Raw genomic sequence first — 12804 nt, 5'->3', positions numbered from 1 at the left:
ATATTTTATGTAAGATTTTTTACATCTATGTGAATAAATAAAGGGGACTACAAATGTCTTTTCTCCTATTGTACTTATCTGGAGTAACTTTAATAATAAAGCAATTAATTGACCCTCACAAGGATCGGAAGCTTGTCACCATTTTCACACTGGTCCAAGTTACCATTATCCCTCACCTGGATTACCAATAAAGGATAACCCAATGCAAGGAACAAGGACACTGGTTTAGGGACAAGGACAAGGAGCAGGCCCATCTCCTGAGCCCCCAGGTGTGCTGCGATGATTACCTGCTTTTTTATCTGTCCTCCCGCACTGGACTGTATTCCAGTACCTGACACACGTGTACATAAAATAAATGTTTAATTCTTTGGTGTCTTGGAGACCAGTTCTGCTGACTATATGATTTGGGAAAAGTCAGGTAACCTCAGTTTTCCCATCTCTATCATCAGTCAGGATAGTGATGCTAAAACCAAGTCCCCTGTTTGTGAGAAGGGTGAGATAGAACAATGCATGTGAGCAGAACCCAGTCCCAAGACCTGATGAGGGGTGGGATATGCGTATGGGTGGAGGTCAGCTCAGGGGTAACCTCCAGCCTGTTCAAAAACAGGGCTCAGGACACATACTGGTCAGAAGCAGGGCTGATGTTTTACACCTGTCTAGTGCATCTATCTGCCTGCCTATACACTTGTCTAGTGCATCTGCCTGCCTATAAACCTGTCTAATGCGTCTGCCTGCCTATACAAGAGCACAGATATAACTGGGGAATGCCCTGCCTAACTTCCTAAGATCCCAGTGCTGATTAGCATGTGAACAGGGCCCTAATTAGAGAAGAGCCCCAAAGGGAAGGAAAAGGGAGTCTCTCCTGGGGTCCTAGGGCCTGCTCCCCACCCCTCTCACACACGTTTGTCTCCACTGATTAGCACATGAATGAGGCGTTGATTACCAAGCCAAGCTATTGTGCAGCCTTTCAATGGAGTGGCTCCATGTAGGGACTTATTAGTAATTAAGCCTTGAATAAATGTTTTGCAAATGGGGTCTCTCCTGATGAATAGGAAGGGGTTGGGGAGTTGAGAAGCCCTCAATGCTGGGACCATCAAGGCCTACAGTCTGTGCTTTCACTTCCACATAATTCTATGTTTGTCCATTTGAAGGCTGCCCGGGTCCCATTTGGCAGATAACAACCAGTTACAAAGGCGGGTCTGACACCTGGGTTGTGTCCTTTCCTGGAAGAAGTGGGCGTATTTTCTGCACTGCTTATCTTGGATGCTGCCAGTCCAGTGTTCCCTCGCGGTACCTCGCTGGAGAGATACGGGGCCCTGAAAGGGCCCACGGGGGAGTTCCAACCTCATGGGAAAGCACCACTGACCAGGGCAGTCTGGAGTCACATTCAAGTTCAGCACAGTTTGGTCTGGCCAGCAGTTCTCCCAGGATGATTACTCTCAGCCCCTGGCAGGGTTCTCAGCCTTGACACTACTGACATTTGGGGCCAGGAAACTCCTAATTGTGGGAGCTGTGCTATGCATTGTAGGGTGTTTACCAGCATCTATGATCTCCACTCAGTAGATGCCAGTAGTACACCGGACAACAAAAATGTCAGCAGACATTGCCAAATGTCTCTGCAGGACAAAATTGCTGCCACTTGAGAACTGCTGCTTCTACTGCAAAGGGTTTCCAAGTGATTTCAACAAAAATACTAAACTGGCTTAGGAGAAAAATATCAACAATTTTAAAGGTGACAATGAGAAAGTTTGTTTATAAAAATATATTTAATCATGCTTTTGTCCATTTATCAACTCTTCCTTGGGCTTTTCCCCACTTTGGCAGTTGCTGTTCTAGGTGCTGCAGAGTCAGCAAAGAACAAGGCAGAGGACCTGAATAGACATTTCTCCAAAGAGGACATACAGATGGCCAACAGACATACATGAAAAGATGCTCAATATCACTAACCACCAGAGAAATGCAAATAAAAACCACAATTTTTTCACAGTGATAAAAGAGATATCACTTCACATCAGTTAGAATGGCTATCATCAATAAGACAAATAATAAGTGTTGGAGAGGCTGTGGAGGAAAAGGAACCCTCATACACTGTTGGTGGGAATGCAGATCGGTGCAGCCACTATGGAAGTCAGTGTGTAGTTTCCTCAAAAAATTAAGAATAGTATTACCATATGACCCAGCTATCCCTCTCTTAGGTATCTACCCAAAAATCTGAAAACATTTATCCATCAAGATATATGTGCTCAGATGTTCATTGCAGCTTTATTTGTCATGGCCAAGATGTTGTTTCCTTCGATAGATGATTGAATAAAGTGTCCTTCGATAGATGATTGGATAAAGAAGATGTGGTATATATACACAATGGAATACTATTCTGCCATAAGATAAAATAGTGCCATTTGTGACAACATGGATGGATAGAGATTATTATGCTAAGTGAAATAAGTCAGACAGAAAAAGTCAAGAATGATATGATTTCACTGATATGTGAGATATAAAACTGAAAACAACAAAAGAACAAGACAAACAAATAAAGAAACAAAAACTCACAGACACAGACAAGAGTTTAGTGATCACCAAAGGGTAAGGGGGTGGGGGGTGGTAGATGAGGGTAAAGGGGTCAAATATATGGTGATGGAAGGAGAACCGACTCTGGGTGGTGAACACACAATGTGATATACAGATGATGTATTACAGAATTGTACACCTGATATCTATGTAACTTTACTAACAATTGTCACCCCAATAAACTTTAATTTTAAAAAAAAAGAGAAGGTCCCCACTCCCATGCAGCTTGCCTTCTAGGTGACAGGGCAGACTGATAATAAACAAGCCAACCAATAAATGCAGTAAGTTCAGACTTAGGTAAGTACCTTGCAGTCAATATGATCTCGTGTAACTCTGTCAGTGGGTTACTACTTTAGATGGGAAATCAGGGAAAGCTTGAATGATGAGATGGAGCCAGCCATAGGACTACTGGGAGACGAGCTTTCCAGACAGAACAGGGAGGGCAAAAAAAGAGGGAGGTGGGTGTGAGCAGGTTCAAGGAAGAGAAGAGGCTGGTGTGGCCCAGCTAAGGACTAAGGTGCAAAGTGGGATGAGATGGAGTTTGGAGAGGAAGTTGGGAGACATCATGGTCTGGACTGTATTTTATAATAAGCACCTTTACTCACCATCATCACTACCATTGTTCCTTCTAGTACTCCAATTCCAACCATTCCTTGGTCCCACAAGTACTTCAACCTGCTGAGACTACCACTCTCTTACTCTCCACTACTCTCTCAACTTCTTACTCTCCGTCTCTCGAAGCTTAACTCCGTGGCCCATCTCTAGTAACACTTCCTTTTACACATCCTCCACCTTTCCCCTCTTTCTGCTATTGCACCTGCCTAACAAAATCCCAGCCCTGCTTAAACACTCCATGTTTGCCTTGGAAGAGCTGGATGTAGCTGGAGAGGAACACACAGGCAGTCTTGTTTGACATAAAAAAAATTATGCTCACATGCTGGCAACTCGACTCTAGTTCCTTAGTCAGCATGTCCTTCCTCTCGCCAAGACAAACACTCCGTACCTTCTCTTCTCACCGTAAACCACCTATATTTCCTCCCTCTGCCTCGCTTTCAGCGAATGACCTTGCTTTTTATTGCTCTGAAAGAATATCGTAGCTATCCAAGAGAGGGTCCTCATCTTCCAGTCATTACATCTACTGCCCGCCTACATCAGGGCCCCTCTATTCTCCTGTCACATCCAGCAGTTTTTACTGAGCTTATTATTGGTGCCCCGAGGAGAGGAACTTTGCTTTGAGTATTGCTGCAACCTCAGTGTACAGGGACCGTGTCTTGCACTTAATACGTGCTCAGTAAAAATGTGTTAGTGAATGAATGAATGGGTTTTAAGCAGGAGGACGACAGGCTAAACTTTCTGTTTTAAAAGTTTACTAAGGCTGCAGTGCAGAGAATGGGTTGTAGAGCAATTGGTATGAAAGCAAAGTGGGAGTTAGGAGGCAATTGCATTGATCCTGGTCTGGATTAGGGTCATAGTATTGGTGATGGAGAGAAGTGACTACTTCAGGATCCAGTTTGGCAAACAGAGCTAATTTTCTGATGCAGGGAGTCTAGGAAAGATATGGGGAGTATACGAAAGAATCAAGGAAGGATCTTAAATTTTGGCTTTAACGATTGAAAGGGTGATGGTGCCACATACTGAAATGGGCATGACTGGGGAAGAGCTGGTTTGAGGAGGGAGGGAAGCGGGAATTTGGTTTCAGACATGTGAACATGTTAAATTTGGGGTGTCCTTTGGGGTTGTTCAGTTGGAAGAGTCATTTACGCAGTTAAATGTCAGGCTGGTGCTCTGGAAAGCTTCGAGGACTCTCTCCCTCTTGCTATGTGGCTACATGTTCGTTGCAGGTCAGCAGGGGATTCCGCTCATCATAGTCACTCAGGGGTCCAGACTAATAGGGGCTTCACTCAACATGTGCTCCCATGATTGGGGAATCAATGAAAAGAGAGCATTACACACCACACACTTGTATTGTCTAATACAAGCTGTGACATGGTACCAAGGATTTGCCCACTCACTTTTATCTGTTGGTCGAGTACGATGGTGAATTTTATATATCAACTTCGCCGGGCCATGGCGTGACCAGACATTTGATCAAACATTATTTAGGTGTGTATGCGAGGGTGTTTCTGGCTGATATTAACATTTTAATTAGCTGACTGAGTTAAGCAGATTGCCCTCCCAAATGTGGGTGGGCCTCATCCAATCAGTTGAAGACTAAGAGAACAAAAATGCTGAGCCAGAGGGAACTCCTACTGCTTGCCTGATTGAGCTGGGACATCAATCTTTTCCAATCCTTGGACCGAAACTGAAAAATTAGGTCTGCTTGGTTTTTGAGCCTGCTGGTTTTCGGACTAGCATTTACACCATCGGCTTTCTTGGTTCCTGGGCCTTCAGTTTCAGACTGGATCTACACATTTCTCCTGAGTCTTCAGCTTGCTCTCTGTATATCTCCTATTGGTTCTATTTCTCTGGAGAACCCTAACTAATACACTGGTCAAAAGATGACAAGTCCTTCCCAAGATGGATTTGTACTGGCCATTATGACATTGATGTAGATGATTATCATGGCCCTTCCATGGCCAATTAAATAATAATAATACCTACTTGTTAAGTGATTACTATATGCCAGGCCACAGGCTAACTTACTTACATACAGTAAATAACTTTACAAATACACCTAGTTCACAAATGAGAATATTGCCTAAATCATTACGTAATGAGCCCAGGTCACAAAGCTGAAGAGCTGTGACTGAGGTTTGCACCCAGGTTATCTCCAACCTGAAAGTCCACGCTCTGAACCACTATAGGAAAACTGAGTTAACAGAGACTTAAAAATGACATCTTGCAAAGCCTCATGGTGAACAATTTAGGAAGGTCCAAGCTGAGAAAATCACTTTCTAAGGAACACATTTCCGTTTCCTTCCTTGGAAGTAGAAGCTGCCCTTGATCACTTCACCAAATCTCAGATTCACTTCCTCACATGACTGACATGTAGAATGGCCCTGCACACCAGTGACATGTAATTGTCCCACTCTTCAATCCCCTTATACATCATGATAAATCATTAACACATTCTGTTCTACACCAAGTCACTTTGAGGCCAAATGAAACTTCCTCACGGATAGGTCCTCCACCGGGAGGTCAGACACCCAATAAATTACTCATTATAAGACCAAGTCTACCCCGATAACCCAGGATAATCTTCCCGTCTCAAGATCTTGAACTTGATCACAGTAACAAACTCCCTTTTGCCTTGTCAGGCGACAGGCACAGATTCTAGGGATTAGGACAAGGGCATATTACTCAACCTACCTACCAATAACATTGGTTCAGAGGGTGTCTAAACTCAAGAATAATATTTCTTCAATAATCCCGTTGGCTCCTTCTTCAGGCCCTGTCTCGTTCAAAATGCCATATAACCATGTCTCAGCCATCTCAGAAGTCCATTTAATAGCCATTTGTAACCTGAGTGGGTTGCATCCTTCATTGACAAGACATGACACTCGAGATTTCATTTTCTCCCCTTTGTTTTTGAAACTGAAAGCCGTAAATGTCATTTTGTTAACAGGGTCTAAATATAAGTGAGAGAACATCTGTTCTAGCACAAGGCTTAAATCAGGCCTTGACTTTCTGGACACTCCCTTTTATCACCTCTTTTCCTAATCAGCTCTGGACACTGTAGCAATAATGAGAAGCAGAGTGAAGACCAGCTGTGCAGACAACTGCACGTCAGGCATGCCATCTCAGCTCTCAGTGTTGATTTCAGCACCAGGGCCTGCTAGATCCCATGAGCCAGACAATACTGAACATGTCAGAAATGACAGCTCTCTCAGGCTGAGACACCCTCAAACCATGTGGGACTAGAAGCTATTACTGTACCTTCTGGGTAAGCTACAGTCTAGGGGATAAATGAACCCTAGGGGAAGAGTTAGTTAGGGTACACGTACTGAATCAAGGGACAGTGAATTCATTCATTCATGCATTCATTCATTCCCTACTAATTACAAGCCTGAGGAGCACCCACCACTGTGCTGGTGCTGGAGAGATAAGAAGTGACATTGTAAACACATATTTATGGTGTCATAAGACTTGCTACCCTTTATTTACCCTTGCTCTGGGCCAGCCACACAGAGGAATTTTTTGGAACGTAGCTCTTGTACTTCGAGTCCTCCAACCAAAACTCCAGAGAATTTATACCAATCTCCTGATTCAGAAGGAAATGGTGGGTAGAGTGAGTAGGAAGGAGATTCAAGTCAAGAACAAGTCAAGTGAAATTTGGGTCCCTGCGCTGTGGGTTCTGTGAGCCCCTGGGACCTCCTTGGGTGGGGCTTTGGGATGTGTGGATTATTACATCGCAGCCTCCAGGGTTAGGCACCTGCTGAGACGAATCGCTTCCCAAAAGGATTAAAACAACCAGACCGAGTCCATGCGTACCGCAGCCTCACATTCAGTGGGTTTTGTACAATTGTTTCAGTGGAACCTTGGACCCAGAAGCCCAGAGACAGGCCATCATCGGAGGGGGACCATTCTCTCAGGTCAAAACTCCTGTCTCCGAAAACGTGGTGCTATATCTCTTGGAGGCAGGAGGAAACATACATTTTGTTCTCATATCAGGGACAGGAAAATTCCCTTTTGGACAAGGCGCTGCCAGGAGCAGGTGTTCAGGGAGCAGAGGGCTGACCCTTGCTGATGGTGGAGACAAGCGTGAAGACGGGGCCAGCTATTTGCGGCAGGGAAGCGCAGTTATTTCCACGGATGGCCACTGGTAATGGTAAGTTAGACAGAAGCCAAAGGCTTTGTGATGCCTGGCCAAATTCTACTTCTGACATGATCAAATTCTAATCTTGGCATCTGAAAGTCTAGAAAAGGGACTGCAGTGCCCGCCCTACACTCAGTCACACTCAGCATTTGAGGGCATTCATCTCTGTCACTGAGCTCCCACTTTGAACTATGTGTCCAGTTTTGACTGATGACACCCGTTCCGAGGGAGGGAACCGAGCCAGACCCACCTGCAGCTCTCCGATCTAGGGATGGAGTCTCAGGGGCTCAGCAAGTAGAGAGTTTAACTGAAATGACCCGAACCGAAAAGATTTAGACTATGTGCAAAACACAGGCTAAAAACTATGAGTGATGGAGATAAGAGGAAGGCTTTTTCATTCATTCATTCACTCATTCACTCATTCATTCATTCAGCATTTCATAGATATATATTGAGCACGTACTCTGGGTCAGACTCTGCAACTACTGATGGGGATTCAGTGGTGAACAGTACATGCATCCTGCCTGCAAGCTCTCCTGGACTAATGGGAAGCACAGTGCAGCAGGAAAAGCTTGGCCATGGTAGCCAGTCAGGCCTGGGCCCCGGTAGGGATAGCTGGTGGTTGGCCCTTCAGCATCTCTTCCTGTCTCATCCCTTCCAAGGCATGTTCCACTGTACCGAGGCCTGGGGTTTGAGTGGGGGAGATGCTACTTCCAGCTCTGGAGATGGGTCCCCATTGCTGAGGCTAAACATCGTATTTAGAACTACTTTCAGGCCACTGTGCCCCTGCCCTCAGCCCACCTCCAACCCTGCTTCAAGCACACATTTTACTATGAGGTGACAGTCTGAGGGACTGAGGGGACTGACCCACAAGCAGCCTACACCTCCCCTTAGAGACCATGCCCTCAGTATCCCAACCCTACTTCCTGGCCCTCCACTAGCCTCTTCCCCATTTCTGTCCTTCCCAAAGGGCCAGCTGCCCATGGGCACGGGCCTAGGCCGGATGTGGATTTCAGACATGAGGGCAGGGGTATGAATTCCCTCACAGCGTGGGAGGGAGCAGTGGGTGGGTGAGAAAAGAGGTAGAGCCCTGGAGGCCTCTGTTTGTACCCTTGCCTGGAAGTCGCATATGTGAGTGCAAGCCTAAGCCAGCCCATCTTCATCAACCCCGCAAATGGCTCAGGATTGGGCGTGGAGCCGCACTTAGTTCATTCAGAGTGAACGTTAGGAATTCTGTGGCTTGTGGAGGAAGGAACCTTCTAGCACTACGCTTCTTGCCTAAAGCCAGCCCTACCTCTGAGGTTTGGGGTTTTGTAAGTCAATCAACTCCCTTTATCATCTAAGCCCGTTTATATTGGATTTCTGTTTCTTACAGCCACAAACATCCCAAAAGGATATCAATCCCACTCTGTCAGCTACCAGCTGTGCTGTTACAAGCCAGCAAGCCATCATTATCTCAAAGGGGCTCAGTCTCCTCAAATGTATGAGGTTGATAACCCAAATGTTGCTGGGTGGCCGGGAGGAAGGAGTAAAATCATGAGTGGGCAAAAATGCCTAACATGGTCTGAGCACGTCACTTCCCTTGCGATCGATGTGGACTAGAGAATTCAGGCGAGGCTTCTAGGGACATCTACGGCAGTCAACTTCCATGCCACAAACCTTGACTAGGCCCCTCCCTTAAGGACTTAAGAGCTAAAGATTGAAAGATGAATGAGTCAGAGGCTCTGCCCTTATAGGGGAGACAGGTTCATGGAAAGAGAGACAAGTCCACAGGTCCTCAATCGTGCCAATGTGGTGATGCTGTGCTCATCTACCTTTGCATTCCCGGGACCTAACCAGGGCCCGGCACAGAGGGCCCTGTGTTTGTTGAATGAATAAGACGTGAAACAAACTAGGCCTCAAAGAACAAGTTGGATGTGTATAAATAAAGAGAAATCGGAAAGGCATTTTAAGTTAGAAATTGCTTTCGGTTGCTATAACCATAACCTGATTTCCATGGCTTCTACATTCAGGGATTTTTCTTTCTCCTATAAAGTTCAGAGATCGGGTTCCAGGGCTGCCATGGTGGCTCTTGGGAACACTTGCTTTTTTCTATCCTTCTGCTTGGCTGTGGGTAGCCTCCCTGTCAAGGTTACCTCAAAGGTCCTAGAAGGCTGCTGGAGTTCCAGCCATTGTATCCTTATTCCAGGTAGCAGTCAGAAAGAGGAAAAAGTAGAAAGACAAAAAGGGGCTCAACCCCATCAGTCTGTCCTTCCTTCTCAGACATCCCTCCCTCTTAACGTCCACTTAAAATCATTAGCTAGAATTTAATTCTGGGACCACACCTAGTTGCAAAAGAAAGGTGGTTAGCTAGGCAGAGTTGTATCTCCATAAGACAGACCTATTGGTAATTAAGAAGGGGAGGATGGAGGGTGAGGAGCCAACCAGCTGCTGCAGTCAGCAGTGGGCACCACAGGAGCTAAGACACTGAGGATAAATAAACAGCCAGGAGGAGGGGAGGGTCGATTTGGTTGGCGTGGAGAGTAACAAAGACATTTAGGATAGACCAGAGATTCTCAAGCTTCAGCAAGAATTGGAAGTGCCTGGATGACTTGTTCCAACACAGATGGCTGGACCCCACCCCCAGGGTTTCTGATTCAGTAATCCTGGAGTGGCTCCCTAAAATTTTGCATTTCTAACAAGTTCCCAGATGATATTGATGCTGCTGGTCTGGGGACCACACTTTGAGAACCAGTTTTGGATGAAGTTAAGACTTTATTCTCTAAGCAGCATGGGCCTCCTTAAGGCTTTTGAGCTTCAGTGGAGAAAAAGGATAACTGACTGATTTGTGAAGGTTTATGTGCCAGGTCTGTAGGGTGGGCTGGAGAAGGTAGAGAGAAGGGCAGTAAGAAGGCAGAAACGAACCCAGCACTTGGGACGTGGGCTTAACTGTTAGTTACATCAATCCCATAAAGGTGCTAACTTCCAAACCCCAACTTTATCAGCTATGAGCCAACCAATTAAGTTAGCTGCCTTATGCCCAAGAGAACTCTGGTATTGAAGGTGTATTAGCATTGGTGATTGATTTAAAAGTGTGTGTAAGAGTAAGTGTGTGTGTGTGTGTGTGTGTGTGTGTGCGCGCGCGCGCGCGCGCGCGTGTGTGTGTGTTTGTGTGTCCCCCTGTCTCCTTACCCTACCCACTTGCAGCCCAAAGAAGTTTATATTGAAAAATAAGCAGCTGGGTGGGACCCACAAACAAATGATCAGGTCATGATTAGGAGAAATGAGAAAGTAGAGAGAAAGGGCATCAGCCAATCCCCATTCCTTCCTGCACCGAGTCTCCCCCAGTTTCTGTTTGTTTTATCCTAACCTAACTTTGGATCTCCTTTGGGTTTGAGGTTAAGACTGAAATATACAGGGAGGCAGGAGAGCTCACTGAGGATTGCAACCAACCCATGTTTACCTCTGGTTCTAGTTGCGCGGTAGGGTGGCAGCCAGTCTCTGGAAGACTTTTGTGAATTAGGAAAGGCACCCTCTGGGCACAGTTTGACAAACAGAGCATAGCTAGATTTCAGCCCCCATTTGTTTGCTTGGCCAAGAGCCCTTGTGCAGGACGCAACCTACAGGACTGTAAAAGGTGGTCCTGCTGTGAAAAGGGACTTACCCTCAGGAGCCCTGGTTTTTTCCTCTCTCTGATAGGATGGTAAGCAGAGGTACCAGGGTTGTTAGGCAGATTACATGTGATAAACCATATAAAGTAACAAGCACATGGTTGGTGCCTAACCGGTATCAGTTTCCTATCAGATTTCCTTTTTTTTAAAGATTTTTTTATTGGGGAATTGGGGAGATGGGAACAGTCCTGGGGAATTGGGGGAAGGGAAACAGACAAGTTGCTGTCCTTTTGTTCTTCAGTCTAGTTGTAGAGGATGTTGCTTCACTGGCCCAAGTTGGCACCATCATTGTGCTCTTCCTGGGTGAGGCAGATCAGTCGCCGGCTTCTGGACGGCCGCTCACGGAGGCTGCTGGCCGCTCATGCTGGCTGCTGGCCACACATGGTAGCCCATGGCAACCCACTGCAGCAGGGGCTGCAGCCTACGCCGTCGCCGGCGACTCACGGCAGCCCAGCTCCAGGTTGAGCTGTTGTTCAGCATCTTAGCTGTGGAGGGCAGTGTCACTGGCCCTCATATGTGGGATCCGAACAGGGGCCCTCTGGTGTCCCAAGCCAGTTCTTAACCATTGCGCCACTTGGCCGGCCCCAGATTTCCTTTTGAATCAATAAGGATGGCGGATGGGTGAAGGCTCTTGAGCTGCCAGGGAGTCACCTGTTCCTCCAAATTTTGGCGTAGTTTCCACTGCTTGGCATTGGCAGCGGGAGTGCCTGCCGCCTCTCCACCAGCATCTCATTGTCTGGCACAAGAAAACCATGCCCGCCCGGGCTCCTGCTGCAACGTAGAGGGCAGCAAACAGCCCAGCTGAGCTCCGCGGTCAGCCCATTAGCTGACTTAATACTGCCAGCTTCAGGGGTCGCAGAGCCCCTGATTGCAAGTCTGGAATCCCAGTCAGTGACTTCCCTCCCTTTTCATTAATTTCCGAAGCTCCAATGCCACAGAGATAATGCCCTGCCAGGTGCGAGATCTTCTCTAAAGCACTTTGCTCCCCCATCCAAACCACAGCGGGGGCCCTGGGCAGCTTGCTCAGGTGCTGGAGAGGCCAGGAGGGGCACGGGCATCATTTGAGCAAACCCTGTAGGTGTGAGGCGGTGTGGAGAGGGAGCTTTCAGCACTGATGACTGTTTCTAAAGGGGCCAGCCAAGAGGCGGAAGCGCCAAATCCCAATTAAATCACAAAAGAAATGGGAGCAGCCTGAGGATGAGTGGGGCGCTGGAGAGAGGAAAGCGGCTGCAGCTGATTCTCTGAGGGCCACTTACCCTCCTTGCCTGAGGCTGAGCGAGGCTTGCAGGGTGGGGATTTTGCTCTGCCCAGCCCATGCATTATTGTAACAAATGCTGAAAACCACTCAGGGGCTGGGCGTAGGCAGTCCAGAGATGAAGGAGATCGAGCAAGCTCACAGTTTTGTCAGGGAGCCAGACCATGGCTGGCCCTATGACATGTGCTCTAATAGAGATCACACTGGGTGTCTAACTCTGAGGAGGAGGAGGAGGAGGGCATGTCGAACTCTGCCTTATGACAGTGGAGAAGCCTCAGAAAGAAGAGGGCATTGGAGCTGGTTCACCAAGGATGGGCAGGAATTGGCCGGGCAGAGAAGATGGGACTAGCATTCCAGGGACAGGGGCACCAAGTGTCAAGCGCAGGGTCCGGAAACGTGGTATAGGTGGAGGACTGTGCAGGGCAATGAGGCCCGAGAAGTTGCATGAGACAGAGAAGGGTCTTGTACGCTGACAGTCTTGTTGGGGGGTGGGGTGAGGGACAAAGGCAGAAGAAGGCTTGCAGACCAACCAGCAAAGAGGAAAATCTTGAAACTGTTTTGTCACACACAGTACA

This window comes from Hipposideros armiger, unplaced genomic scaffold (genome assembly GCF_001890085.2).
Source record: "Hipposideros armiger isolate ML-2016 unplaced genomic scaffold, ASM189008v1 scaffold_471, whole genome shotgun sequence".
In the NCBI taxonomy this organism is placed as follows: domain Eukaryota; kingdom Metazoa; phylum Chordata; class Mammalia; order Chiroptera; family Hipposideridae; genus Hipposideros; species Hipposideros armiger.
The sequence above is the reverse complement of the archived record's forward strand: the minus strand, read 5'-3'. Positions refer to the sequence as shown.